The sequence below is a fragment of the Pteropus vampyrus genome, unplaced genomic scaffold (genome assembly GCF_000151845.1).
Source record: "Pteropus vampyrus isolate Shadow unplaced genomic scaffold, Pvam_2.0 Scaffold65, whole genome shotgun sequence".
Lineage (NCBI taxonomy): Eukaryota > Metazoa > Chordata > Mammalia > Chiroptera > Pteropodidae > Pteropus > Pteropus vampyrus.
In genome coordinates, this window is record NW_011888846.1 from 2,175,231 (window position 1) to 2,179,444 (window position 4,214).

Sequence of the window (4,214 nt, forward strand, 5' to 3'; positions counted from 1 at the left end):
GGCTTGGGCGGTAACTGGTCCCTGACCCTCGACTGTCCTACTACTCTGCGCTCCAGCTCTATCCTACACTTCAAGGGGCCTTGGCCTCACCTGTAACATCCCCGTCTGCACACCTGAGGCCCATCCACACCTCCTGCAAATAGCCACTCTTTGGATCCTCAAGAGGGTAGGCTTTGGGAAAAGCTGAGGCAGTCTCCGGAAGCTGGTGCTATTGGGGCAGTGAGTCCTGGGGACGTGGGTGCTGTCGCATGATCTAAGAAGGAGTGAGGAGTAAGAGCTTTGGGCGGGCGCATCCTCGCATCCCCTTGGCCCATGGGCTTCTTGCTCTGTGGAAAAGGGCATGTCTGGAAGGGGACTAGCGAGCTCAGAACTTGAGGGAGGGGTGTTTCTCTTGTCTAGTCTCAAGGCAGTTCTAATGAGGTAACACTTGAGCCAAAGACCCAAATGAAGTATGGGAGGAAGGCTGGTGACAGTCTGGGATAAGGGCATTCCAGGGAGAGATCTGGAGGTTGGCTTTTGCTGCCTTCGTATGTCCATATTCTCTGTACCCAATGTCTCGAACTGCATAAAGACATGATCCGGTGACCAGTTGGAGTGTTCCTACCTCCCCACTCCCCTAGCCAACTCCAGACACTGGCTGCTCCTCCCTGGGAGTCAGCCCTGTATAGCTTCTGCTACTCCACGTCCCTCATTCTTACTCGCCACAGGGACCAGGCCTGGCCCAGGGTCGGCAGCATAGATGACTCCCTAGCAACCTTGAATTTTAGGGATTAGAAGTACTCCAGAGGCTGGATCAGGTGCCAGTAAAAGTCAAGTGCCTTCAGATGTCCCCACTGTTAAACAGCCATGGTCGTTAGCTTCCCCAGGGGCCTGAGGATTAAGGAGGCAATGCATGCTGAACGCACAGACCTGGGAAGACACCCCAGGGGAGGACACAAAGATTCGCTTGTGCACATAATCTGTTTCAGAGCATCAGAAATGGAAAAGGATACAAACTATTTGAATAAAATAGAGAATGTTTCTTGGCAATGGGGCCAAAGAAATTAAGACCAAGATCTGTAAAATCTGGGGCATCAATGTCTCTGAAAAAGGATTTTCAACTTTTTAAAGTCTCGGAAGCCTTTGTTCCAACAGAATCTTGACAGGAAGCTGAAACAGATAAAAGCAAGCCGAAGAGTGTGACCTAGAGCAATACCCACTCTCTGTGCCTTTTGGGGCTTCTTGGGCACCCCAGGGCTCCCCAGGCCACCATCTCAAAACCACTGGTTTAGACCTGAGGGTAGAAAACATAAGAATCACAACTTGCCCTTCTGGCCCTTCCAGAAGGAAATCTACTTAGGAATGGGGCATGGAGGGGGAACGGGTGCTGAGGGAAGCATTGAAAGTGGGGGGACTGAGGAATTCCTGCTCCCCTTCCTACATGCAAGCTATAGGAAAGTGAGCCAAGATGGATCAAAGAAGAATAATAGTATTAGCCGATACTTTGCACCTGCTGTTCTAAGCACTTACAGATATTACTCATTGAATCCTCACACCAGCTCTATGAAGTTGATGGTATCATTATCCCATTTTTATAGGTGACGAGACGAGACTGAGGTAGAAGGAGCCCTGTAGACTTTCCCGCTTGTGACTCACGCATGTGTTATGCATGAATAACAGAGGGAACTGAGGAGCTGTCCACCAAAAACAAGACAGATGGCCAGAGGAATGCAGCTTAGGCACAAATACAGATAATTATCATGAACGACAGAATAGTGTTTGGTAAAACATGTCATCAGTAGCATTAGATGACTTGCCACTTACTCATTTGCACTGAGGACCAGAGAGGTGTGCAGCTGGAAGGCAAGTGCCCAGCAACAGAGAAGGGACCTTTGCTTAGACCCTTTAAAACTCTCCTCTGGGTTCCCTGATGCACCTTTCCGTAGCTGAGGTGGGTACGAATACCAGTTCTGACGGTCGGAAGAGAGGTAGGCAGAGTCTGTATCTGTTAGGCACAGCGGGAAAGAGAAGGCAGAGTCAACGGGTTTGGGGGCGGGGGAGGGTTTACTGGAAGGACTGTTTACCACGGTGCGTGTGGTAAGGAGAACTGATAAGAGGTGTGAGGTCCCTAGCACCTTTCTGCACTCCTCCATTGGAGGAGGCAGGGGAGGGGCCTCTGTGATAACCGGTGGCAGCCGGAGTCCAGGAGAGAGGCCACCCAGCTGGAGCTGCCACCGCAAAATGTCGCCACTGCCAGGAACACAGGGAGCAGGGAGGCACCAGGAACGTCTCACTTTCACCTCTGTCTCCTCCCCCCTCTGATGTCCTGCCAGTGCCTCCCATTGGCCAAACCCCATCAAAGCCAGAGCGGGAGGGGGCCCTGATCATAGTCCCTAAAAGTTGGCTTCTAAGACAAAAGGCAGCTTAGAGGAGGCTGGCAGGTGGAGAGCACTGTACCCAGTCCAGGTTCCCTAACCAGGCCCTTCGAGGCCTTAGAAGTCAGAAGGGACAAGGGACACCCGTGAAAGGGACATTTGGGGCAGAACCCTACGTTCACGTAGAGCTTCCCTAGTTCCCGGGTTGAGAGTGGGAGATGCATGTGTGGGGGACTGTGGGTATATGAGAACTCTGTATGCAAAGGGAGTAGGTACCACACCCCCCCCGGCCCCTTTACCCGCACCTGCACCCCCATTACACACCGCACGCACACAAGGACAAGATAATTATTTAAAGTGAAATGACTTTGGCCCGTGCTGTCTCCTTTGGTAAAAGGATTAGAATGATGGGGCTGAGAAACTGAGGCTCAGGCAGGCTAAGAGTTGCTCCGGTTATATGTCTGGCAAGTAACATACCCCAGAGCCCAAACTGGGCCCAATGGAGCACTCACAGCCCCGGCGCCAGGGGAGAAGACAGAGCCCGCAAAGGCCACTTCCTCCCGGTGCAATGCTGCTCTGCTTTCTGTAATCACGTGGCTCCAAGACAAACCATTTCATATCTTTTTCTCTCTCCTTGAGCCTCCAACACCCCCGTACCCTCACACGAGACCTCACTCTAGTCATTTTGAGGCAGAAGCCATCAGATGGGAACCCCTTTTCCTCCTACCATCAAACTACACCCCCCCCCACCCTTGCACCTGTGCTCATCATGCTCCTTCCAGCTCCTCCCTCCTATCAACGCCAACCCTTCCACTTGAGCTCTGGGCCAGGCCTCTCTCGCCACTCCAGGACTTTGCTCCTGATCCTCCCCAGCCCAGCACCCGTTCCCCCTCCATGCCCCATTCCTCTCTACTGGATCGATTCCTTCATCGGATAAACACGCTCTCTGGCTCCCACTAAAACCAATAAAACTCCTGGATGAAAGTCCACCCTTCCCCAGATGTGGCACAATTTCCTGCCCCTTCTCTTCACAACCAAACTTTACGACAGAGACGTCTGTATTCACTGCTGCCACTTCCTCACCCTGCCCTTCGGTCCTCAACCCACCCCAGTCTGGCTCTGACCTCACCGCTCCTCTGACACCTCTGCCAGGGTTAACAACTAGCTCCAGGTTGCCCCACCCAGGGCCCACACCTGTCCTCCTCTTACTCACCCTCACATGGCCTCTGACGCAGCCGATGGCCCCCTCTTTCTTGAAACACTTTCTTCTCTTGGCTTTTAGTTTAAACCACACGAATTCATTTTCTATGGCTGCAGTAACAAATGATCACAAACTTAGTGTCTGAAAACATTGCACACGTGTTATTTTACAGTTCTACAGGTCAGAAGTTCAACACAGGTCTCACTGGCTAAAATCAGGTGTCAGCAGTGCTGTGTTCCCTTCTTGAAGTTTTAGTGGAGAATTTGCTCCCATGCTCATTCAGGTTGTGGGCAGAATTCAGTCCTTGCGGTTGTAGGACTGAGGTCCTTTGTCTTCGCTAAGTGTCAGCAGAGGGTCATTCCCAGCTTCTGGAGGCCCCCGTGTTCCTTGGCTCCTGCACATTCAAAGCCCTTTCTTCTACATCCCTTTTCCATTTTTAAGACTCCAGTGGTAAAATTGGGCCCACCCAGATAATCCAGGATAATCTCTCTCTCTCTCTCTCTCTCTCTCTCTCTCTCTCTCTCTCAACATTAATTGCATCTACAAAGTCCCTTTTGCCACACCAGGTAAGGTACTCACGGACTCCGTGGATGGGGTGTGCACATTTGGGGTCTGCTGTTAGGCCTGCCACACCACTGTCCTTGCCCTCCTTCGCCCCA